General features: G+C 35.2%; 1 pseudogene across 1 annotated transcript; it reads right to left on the minus strand.

Annotated features, from left to right (window-relative positions):
* Positions 1-6,912: 6,912 nt before the first annotated feature.
* On the minus strand, positions 6,913-8,692 carry LOC147405406 (transcription factor TCP20 pseudogene; annotated as a pseudogene). The gene is made up of 2 exons (XR_015175946.1): positions 7,389-8,692; positions 6,913-7,288 (listed from the first exon to the last, which is right to left on the minus strand). The product of XR_015175946.1 is annotated as a transcription factor TCP20 pseudogene (transcript).
* Between the last annotated feature and the right edge of the window lie 2,408 nt (positions 8,693-11,100).

An 11,100-nucleotide genomic window follows, 5' to 3' on the forward strand; every position in this document is an offset into this window, starting at 1 on the left:
ATTTAATTTCAAATGTGATTGGTAAGAACATAAATTGATTGATATGGAAAGATGTTTAATCAAACATGTATTTTCTTAATACCTAAGAAACTTATATTGATTCCTAAGAAACATGTATTTTCTTTCCATATAGTTGGACCTTGGAAAAGTCCTCGCAATTTCGAGGTTGACTTATTCAATTCCCTTGAAACTCCGACAAAACAAAAATCGAACATCTCTTTTTGACCACTATCTCTTTCCTCTTAGTGCTAGAGGTGCAACTTGGTTCGGTTTGAGGTCAAATTGGAACTGAACCGACATAGGTCGGTTTTTTATAAATTGTAAGTAATATTTTTTAATGAAAAAATAAACATAAAATTTCATACAATAAATCACAAATCTATCCATAAAAATTCATTAGTTTATTCATAAAAGATCACTAATCTATGTCCTAACTCCTAAAATAATTCATAATAATTATTCTTTACATATATTTTTTCTTTATTGCATAAGGGTTTAGTTCTCGGTTTGATTCGATTCTATACAAGCTTGATCTGAGAACCAAACCAAATTGACCGATTCTCCATTTTCGTAATCCGAAACCGAACTGCAAGTTGTTCCAAACCAAACCACCCCAAAGCTATCGGCTTGGTTCGGTTCTCAGTTTAAACCGGACCAAGTTGCACCCCTACTTAGTGCTACCCAAAGATGGAGCTCGAACGTTAATCTATAGTTTGTGGTGGAGAAATTGATGGGAAAATAAATTTTCAGAGAGAGAGAGAGAGAGAGAGAGAGTTGGAAGTATAAGATTGCAAATTTTTTTGGGGAAAATTATTTTTATGAGGAAAGCAAGTTTACCCCTTTTGATAGAAAATGTATTTATTTTTCAAACCAATCCAATAGAAAAATGATTCTCTCTCGTAGTCCACACCACCAAAAGCAAAAAACTGAGTCTCTTTTTGACATTTTTTTTAAGACAATCAAACATTGGAAAACAATTTTTTAAAGAACTTTTTTCCTTGGAACACTTTTTCCGAAGGAATTCATTTTCTTTCGACCTTTTTATATGCTTAAAGATTTTTTTCTTACTAACAGAAAGAAGGAACAGCTGGCCCTAAGCCCTGAATGGACATCAATTACAAAAGCTTGGGCAGGCTCAGACATAGCAAGTTGGGCCCACCCAAAGCCTGAACGGACCTGAGCTATCCAAGCCCTAGCCATACGATCATATCCAACCGGGTTGGGCCGAGCTCGGCAAAGTTGATTATATGTAAAAATTAATTAATTATCTATCTAAAATAAAAATAAAAAATTTAGTGTATGATTTCAAACTCACTCAATTTAGCTTTTTAATAACTTTCTCATTATTTCAATAATTAGAAAATATGATAATTTTTTAATTATCGAACGATAAAGAAGTTTTAATTCAATAATTTGGATTTTATATTGACAAAGAATTAACTAGTTTTATTAGTTTCAACTACAACGTTAAACATGACAATTGATGATTTTATTAAATATATAATGGTAACATAGGTTCGATTAATATAATAACTTCATAACTATCGTAACTACAATACCAATACGATTTGGAGTATTTCGACACACTTTATGTAGTAGCTTATTAAAGTGTGCCGAGATACACCAAATAAGCTACGACAAAACTAATACTCCAATAAGTCCAATAACTACTACAAAATAATTGAGATCAATGATTTTAAATCATTGAGATTGATGATTTATAATCATTAATCTCGACGATTTGAGTTCGCCATTTTATGGAATGAGGGATCATTAAGAAAGAAAAGATTTTTACTAACTGGATGGTTAAGATGCCACCCATGCCGGTGGGGGTGTATTTAGAAACATGCCCCTCCACTAGGGTTCATTAAGTAATTTTCCTTTCTTTGTTCGGTGAAAGTGGCAATCATTTGATGTTAACAAGTGAAACTATTTAGATACGTAAGATTATATTAGTTGGATGGCCACTAGTGCGACGTTGAACAGTCCCTCCATCATCGAAAATTATAGGACCTTAATAAAAAGAATAATGCTGAATTGACCTCAAGATTGAACCTCATATCGCACTTTCTTGACGTGGAAGTGTATAAGAACCGTAGATGCTTATGAAAGTGCGATATGAGGCACAATCTTGAAGATACTCCAGTCCGACTCTAATAAAAATGTTTCGCCAAATAGAAAATGGATCGATAACAATTTAGAACAACCTGTGCGTTAAGGCTCTCTATCAACATGATTGTTGGGATGTTAGGGATTCCCAAAAAATGAAATCCCTATGAAAGTGTGTGTTAATCGCTAGAAGATGGTAACTAATTAGGATATCTGTATTTTCCTCAAATGACTCCATGACGTGAAAAGTTCGGTACTGTAGATTTGTATGCCTCGGGATACACGATCGCACTTCCCCATAAAAAATGTATCCCGAGATGTACAGATCTACGGTTCTCAAACTTGTCCACGTCATGCAGTCATTTGAGTATGCCACCTGAAGAATCATATTATCATGATTCTATTTTAAATTATGAAAAGACCTTTACAATCTATTGAATGGTAAAGAATGATATAGAAAACTAGATTATCTATAGAAAATTTTTGAAATAATATTTTCAAAATACATGTGCCTTTACACTTGCCACTTACTATTGACTTAAAATGCACAATAGGTACATATATAAATAAAGAGTCGTGATAATATGACGCCCTTGTCACAGAACCGTAGATCATTTGTCTCAAGACACGCAAGAAAAGGATTTATGGTTATGTGTATCTTGAGGCAAATGATCTATGGTTTTGTGATGAGAGGCGTGTGTCAGAGAGGGACGTTAGAAAATCATTACACATAAATAAAGGATAGCGTTAGGCAGCCAATGTTAGGGACCCAAAATTTGTTCTATATGACCTAAAAGTTTCAGATTGGGTTGATTTTTTTGTGTGAGAAGATCATCCACACAAAAAATCAGTCAAATCCAAAACTTTTAAGTCATATAAGACAAATGTGTTTGGCTCCATAACGTTGGCTGCCGAATGGGACCAATAAATAAATCTAAATGTATTTTTTTTTTTTTGATAAAGAATTATAAAAAAAAATGACTAGCCCATGAATTTTGGAATCATATGTTTCCATTTTTTTTTTTTACTTCCCTGACCAACGAATTAATACCAATTGCAGTGACGTAAGATGGCACATGAGAAGCATGACAAGGAAAGAAAAAGGTAGTCCTCATGAGTCATGCCTAGCTTCTTTGTCTAGACATTTAAGCAATTTAGTCTCTTTTTAAGGCAACATTTTAGTGTCAGGTTGTTTGCATGGTGGACTAGATTGAATTTCGGTGGCTTTGAACAATTGACCCCCCGAACCCCACCCCCCCTCTTTTTTTTTTTTTTTTTTTTAATTTTTATTTTTATACGTATACATGGTGTCCCCTTTATACTACATTTCCAATCCCAAACCCGAATAATGGAAGATGATTATGTCAGGTTGGAACTGTATATACTCAGTCATCATTATTGTCGTCGTTATCATCAAATCCATGGATGAATATGTTTTACTCCATTCAATTCTATCTAAAGAATGAAAGATGGTTTGATCATTCCAAAGTCATATAATATTCTATGAGATAATTAATTTCTGGACATAATTCAAACCTTTGTTGAATGTTATTTGGGTAATTTTTGAGGTATCCTTCTATTTTTATTTTATTTTTTTATAAAATTAGAAATACCCCTTGGGTACCACTTGACTTTAGTCCTCTATGAGAAATTAATATAAAATTACCTAAATTTCCTGTACTCGACGTCTTGACCATTTGCCAAAAATCCTTATTTTTTTGTGAAAACCCATCGTCTTCCTTACCTTCAATCTCAGATTCCATCTCCGACCTTCAAACCAAGTTTTGGAGAAGAAAAATCAAGGTTTTTTTTGTCTAGAGATAGAAGAAAATGGGCGTTTTGGTAATTAAAAACAAAAATCAAAGTTTTTTCTTTGTGTGTGTGTGTGTGTGTGTGTGTGTGTGTTGGGAGAGGGGGGGAGGGGGGGGGGGGGTTAACAGGATGAAGATGAGGGCATTTCAATCGATTTTTGCTACCCTCTCATGGAAGACCAAAGTCAAGAGGGGCATGTCACAAACAATATGAAAACTTTCATCAAAATCTGGAGTGGTAATTTAGCTCAAATCAGCATGAACCCAAAAAAAAAAAGTATAGAAATTTAGTGACTTTAAATTTGGGTTTAAACATGATCTTGATTGAAAAATCTCCTATTCAATGAAAAATCTAACAAAGAATGGATATATAGTAGAGACTTTAAAACATGATCTTGAAACCAATAAATGCTTCTAAGATATCAGGCTCATAGAGTTTCAAATACCTAATGATCACAATTGCACTAATAAGCTTTTGATATATTTTGTTTGTGTAATATTTGACAAAGTATGTGTCATCTCTATGTCGCTTCTTGATGACTTTTAGTCTCGTAAAAGGATATTTGATAGAGTAGTTCCATTTTAAGCTTGCCAGGATTTAATGTTTCAACCTCTTATTATGCATGATTTGATTCCTTGAACCATAACCTTTCTTTCACTCAATTTCCTCCATTCTTATAGTCCTCTTTCCCATAAATTTATGTGTCAATTCCCTCATCCATCTGTAACTCACGAAGCTTGCTGTCGCACCATGATCTTTACATATGAACCTTATATTAAAGTTCCCAATGCCTCCTCTTCTCTCAAATATTGCACAATTTCTAGTGTTAGAAATGGTGGAAGGATTGCTTACCTCATGCCTTCATTGCATTGCCCCCCAACTCCAACCATCGGTCCTCCTCTGGTTGTCATATTGTTGTGCGGAAGCATAACAAGAGTAAAGATAAAAAGCAAAATGAACACTTACATCGTTCGGCAAATTGCTTATGTCCACAGGGGAGAGGGGGAAAAATCCACTATTAACAATAAAGATTACAGACTCTTTGTCCACAATCGCAAGGAACCTCACATAGAAAATGTCCCTTTTGATACTGCCTTGCCTCTTTAAGTCCAAGCCTAATAAGAACACTGGACATCTCACAACACCTACAATCATTCATTTCTCCACTAAACCCAAGCAGATGAAGCTTGGTCACCTGAATTTGAATGAAATAACGAAGGGTGGAGTTTTTGTGGAACCAATGTTGTGGGCTTATCCCAACGGCCAACAGTTGTCAGTGCTTTCTTTTTTTTTTCCCGGTCTCTGATAATATGGGCACAATAGTGACAATGAGTTTTTGTACCATCACCAAAACCCACAAGGCCATAAACTCTTTAAGTTTAATGCTTTGGATTCAAAGGTAGAAAAGAATTTTAAGCATTGAAAATCTTAAGCCACATATTTGTTAATGGGCATTTGTGAGACATGGTTTTAAAACTCGTTTTGACATCTGGTCTCGTCCATGAACGAAACCGAGTCATCTTGGACGAGTTATCCAATTTATTTGAAATGTCTCATTCAACAAGGGCACAATAGACTGACTTTTGAGACACATAACAAGTTTGAGACGACTTGTCAACCAGTCTCATTGGTGGATGATACCGAGACGAATCGAATGAGTCGTCTAGGTCTCGAATGAGATTTAAAACCATGTTGTGAGAAGTAATATGAAATTGCTCACTATAATGATTCAGAAAATGATGGAGATACTAATTCCACGTTCCCGAACAGTGTCCTAAAGGGAAAACAGACATTGATGCTAGTAAAAGGAGCAACTTGGCATCTGAACTGAACTAGTTTACGTAGGATGGTTAGAGATACGCTACAAGAAGTTATCTCAATTTAGTTAGGAGGATCCTGAGATGCTCACAATCCTAACAAGGCATGGAATCCAAACATGTAGAAGTATTAGTTTTGAGGTCACGCTAATGAAGATGGACTACTCTTGCTTATGCTAGAGGGATTTGGAGGGATGTTGTTGTTGCCATTATTTGCAGCACCATGTGTGACTGACCTACCTTTCATTGTGGCTTTAATGATTCTCCGTTTTATGAATAGTGTCTATGATGGAGATTCCTTACAAGAGGAATGAGTGACTGACCTTCATTAGAGTAATGAAGTCCTCCAACGAAGTCTTGGATTTTATTAGAGGCAATTAGAAAAGACTAGATACTTCACTTTAGTGTAGCATATACAATTGAGATCCACAATTTATATCCTGATTCCACCCCACATAAGGATTGAGTTTCATGGTCTTTCTCTATTTGTTCTCTCTTGGAAACAATTTCTAGAAGTGACACAATAAAGTGAGAGTTTCTCAAGAGGGAGAAAGAAAGCTCAGTTATTCAACATTGAATGACACTAGAGAAACCAAGCAAAATTGATGGAGAGAGGACAGTGGACTCGACCACTTTAGAACAAATTTTGAAGGATTTAACTCGACCCTTTGTACCTATGTCTGTAATGTGATAGATTTAGTTATGAAAGTTACTTTAAAGCTTCCTCTCCTTATGATCATTTCGGATTCACGATATAACAAGGAAGACGTTTCAAATACCATGCATGGGTTATTAGACATATTTGGAAATTTTAAGTAAAATATGATATTAATAAGCGATTGTGACCTATATATATGATCAGCTACGACAGTCTCACCTCTATATTGGGGAAATCCGTGAAAGTTGGAAATGAAATTAGATTTTCTAAATGCTACCAAAACATTTAAAACCTTTAAGCACAAAAGATGAGTAAGTGTGCATCTTTATCTAACCAAAATAAACCAAACCCAATGATTAAACACGCTGGAAACTATCGACACATTAATGTGAAACTTCCATCAAATGAAAGCATCACTTTCCTAAATTGGGTTAAGAGAATTCAGCATTTTGTTAGAAAATAGATCGATATCTCAAGCAAAGAAAATTTCAGAAAGATAGAAGACAAAGGACAAAGTTGATGTAAAGTAGCGTAAACTTCAACGGATAACTAGAAACTAAGTTCAAAACAAACATGATTGATGGGTTGAAGCTAACAATGGTTGTGCATCAACAACCACATTTAACCAGAAATTTAATCAATCTATTCAGAATAGAAGAATATAGAGCAACTTTGCTAGATCTAATAGAAAGAAAAAAAAAAAAAAAAACCACACAAGTATGACTAAGCAAACCTTAAGTTTATCTTCCACAAACAAGTCGGTCACCTCCCCATCGAAAATTCTAACCACAACAGAATCATCAAAGATGGCTTAAACTATTATCGACACACCTGAAATCAACAAGAAAGTAAGTCCAACCCCAAAGCTACCAACCTCTCTGCACAGTTTCACCTGCACAATTCAAACCAAAAGCAATTATATCACAATTAATAATTATTTTTTTTTTACAAAAAAAATTTACATGAAATTGAAAAAGAACCCAAAAAACCACCTGCATTTGAAGGCTTGAATGAAGCTGTGGAGAGAAGAAAAAAAGGGTCAGACCCAATTACCCAAATCCATAAAAAAAGACTGAATTCCCATAAATCTCTTCCTCCAACTTTGGCTATTAAACACAAAAGGAACCATCATCATAAAAGATTAAGTCGGATAATTTTGTTTGTTCCTTCACTCTCCTAATACTCTAATGTCTTGAGTCTTGAGAATCATCCTCAGCTTGATTTTGTTGTTGTTGTTGTTGATGATGTTGTTGTTGCTCATGCAAGGAGGCAGGACCGCCTCGGTTTTGCCCCATTTGTTGGTAAAATTGGTTCAAGGCTTGAGCATTCAAAACCCCAATATGACCATCTTGAGAGAGCCCAAGTTCCAATCCTGGAAGTTGTTGATTATTTCCACCCAAAATTGAGCTAAAATTCATTGGACCCATATTAGAACCCGGCAATTCGAAACCATGGAACCCAATTCTAGGCAAGTAATTTGCACTTTCGGTCCCTAAATTTGACGTCGATGGACCCGAAGAAGGAACAAACCCGGGCCCGATTCCACCGATAGAGGGCCACAAACCTGCGGCGGCCACAGAAGATCTAGCCAAATTACCACCCATAGTCCAATTGGTCCTATTACTGGACCCAATTCCTTGACCCAACTCATCCATCTTGTGATGATGATGAACACCAATTGAAACAGAAGTCCCCTGTTGTGAAACAGAGGCCCCAGCAGCAGCCAAAGCTGAAGCTGGTATTGTTCCGGTGCCCGTCGTAGCGATGATCGATGGTTCGGCTTGTTGTAACAACCATTGAATAGTTTCTCCATCAGATTTGTGACCCAATTCTCTTGTTAATTGGAAAATTCTTGCTGCACATAAAGCTGGCATCCTTATTCTTCTACCTCTCCCATCAACCTTTGTGTGTCTATCTTTGTTTGAGCTTCTTTTGGGTGCTAATTGTTTCTTACTCTCATCTTTATCAGCAACAACAATCTGAAAATCTTTGATTTCTGCTGTTTTATTCTCACCCATATCTTGTTGTGGTAAACTCAAGAACTTGGGTACCTCTTGAGGTTGCTTTGAGTTCTTGGGATCCATAGAGAAACACAAAAGACTGACCTCTCTCTCTCTCTCTCTTTGATTGAAGAAGGTGTGAAGAAGACCTTGAAAAGACCTAAGCTTTCATGGGTTTTCACTGTTTTTGGCAAGGAATGAATTTGTTGTTCAAAAGACAAAAAGAAAAATAAAATACCAAACCCCAAGATACCCATTTTTTTTTTTTTTCAAAGTTTACTCTTTGTAAAGGTTTTTAACTGTTTCTCACTTTTTTACTGTCGTTGTGGGTTCTGTTTTTCTTAGTTTTTTCCTTCAATTGGTATCTTTTTTACTGTTGTGGGTTTTGGCTACTTTGATTTGTTAACCCTTTTAACTGCCAATTTCACCACATCAGATACCAATAAACCCATTTTCCTACATTCCATGGATTCCCTCATTATCACTGTCCTCTGTATGCTATTATTGCAACAACGCAACAACAATGTTTGAATCTCTTGTAAGGAACTCAACTGCCAACTTGGCTTCTTGTAAGAGGTCCACTTGGCAACCCATGAATAGGCAAGTGTGGGGTTGCTTCTGTACCACTCTAGACCCATCCCTAAAGAAAGTAAATAAAATAATAAAAACAAGAAAATGAAGGAGTGGGGTGGTGGTTGCTGCAGTTACTCTAATGTGGGGGTGTTTTAATTAATTTTTTATTTATTTCAGTTTGGATCTGTTCTTATTTCTGAATACAAGAGTTTCTGACATTTCATGGGTGTTGTATAGGGTCCCATTTTCCTTAATTGTTGAGAACCAAACTTGTGCATCAGAATAATCAACTTAGGTTCCAAAAGAAGAGTTGAAAATGATAAAAGAAAAAAACAAGAAAAAATGGGTTTGTTTGAAAAAGGATGAACAAATAGTTTTTTTTTGAAAACGTGATTTTCAAGTGTATGGTTTGCACATTTTTCCTACCAAACCCATTTTCCACATTAGATGGAATAAAAATTATTCTCGGGCCATCCCCAGGAAAAGGGTTTTCTCATCTCCTAACATTATTCTCCCTAAACTAAAAAATCAACTCTGTTACTAAAATCCATTTTCCCTAGAAAATGCTTTTCTACAATCATATAGACTCAAAATAAAAAAATAAAAAAAATTGCACACATGAGAGTTGTGAGTATTGTAGAAGACTTACAACTCATGGAAGTAGTTTATTTTTATAATCTTTCATGACAAAGATGACCAATTATTTTTTAGGGAAACCCATATTTAAGTGCCCCTCTTTTTTCCATTTATATTAGTTTATATTTATATAATAATCCATCCCTCATAAGGGAATAATATTAATTACTTAGGTGTGTGATTTGTTACAGCTATGATTGGGGTAGGTCAGATGTTTCTAAGCTTTGATCACCAAAACTTTAATGTGATACATACAACACTACTAACCACCTAAAAAAGGAGCAATCAGTGGTTAGAAATCTCACTGACAGTAATTACTTTCTATACAGGACACACTGAGGTCATGACCTTTGTCATTGATTTCTATATAGGACACTGAGGTCATTATCTTGGCTTATTGAATTTCAATCACTCTAGTCTCATATATTATCAATTGGCACATTTTTGTCATTGACACCATGAATTTTGGACCCATAATTTGTGACTGATTAAACGATTTTTAGCGGGAAAATGCCAACTTGTCAAATTGATACGACGATCTGCATTCAAAACCGACCTTCACCTACTAATTATTAATTACTAATCTCGTTCACGTAGAAAAAAAAAACTATATGTTTTAGCCATTGGATTTGACCGTATATCATTGTGGACCACTTCATGACTAAATAGTAGGTTTTGAAAAATCAATGATATGAAATGGATTGAAATCACCAATGTGTAAATTTATGATGTATAGGTCAACTAAGGAAATTGGGAGACAAGAAATCATGAGATCTATAGGCCTAAATAATGTGTCATGTGGCAGTTTTTGGAACACATACATCTCCTATTTTAGTATTGGAATTACTATGACATGAACAATTCATATAAATAGGTTCTAGTTGTGTGAATTTAACCCTGAGGGGTGGCTCAATGGCAATTTTGGATCCAATAAAGCGACGAGAGTCCGGAAGGTTGTGAGTTCGAAACCCAGTATGAGCAATATTTCCTCAGGACCACTTGTAAGGGCGCACCCTCACTTACCTGATGCATGTGATGTGCGGGCATTGCACGTGTCGGGGGAAGGACCCATACTTCCCTAGTACAGACACCTGTCATAAATAAATTAAAAAAATTTGTGTGAAGGGGCATGATTCATTTAGCCAACCCCAAATCCAAGAAAAAAAAGGCTTTGATGATGATGATATTTACAAAAATACTATTAAATAAGTACTATAGAAAATAATGCTTTTTATTAAAAAATCAAATAAGTAATATTTTTAAGAGCAAACTATAAGACCTTGATACTTTTAATCCAACTAGATTTAACATTGATGGGATGGTATGGTTCCTATATGTTTGCCTTCTCCACTTTGGAAGGATTGTCCTTAGAGACTATCCAAGGGGTCATATTCATTCTAGTAACGATGTGCTAATGCAATTAATTCAAAGTTGCTTTGAGTAACAAAGTTCAAAAGAAATTCAAGTTGACATGATTAATGTGTCCCCCTGGCCT

The sequence above is a fragment of the Akebia trifoliata genome, chromosome 3, assembly GCF_017979445.1.
Source record: "Akebia trifoliata isolate Shusen 1 chromosome 3, ASM1797944v1, whole genome shotgun sequence".
Classification (NCBI taxonomy): Eukaryota; Viridiplantae; Streptophyta; class Magnoliopsida; order Ranunculales; family Lardizabalaceae; genus Akebia; species Akebia trifoliata.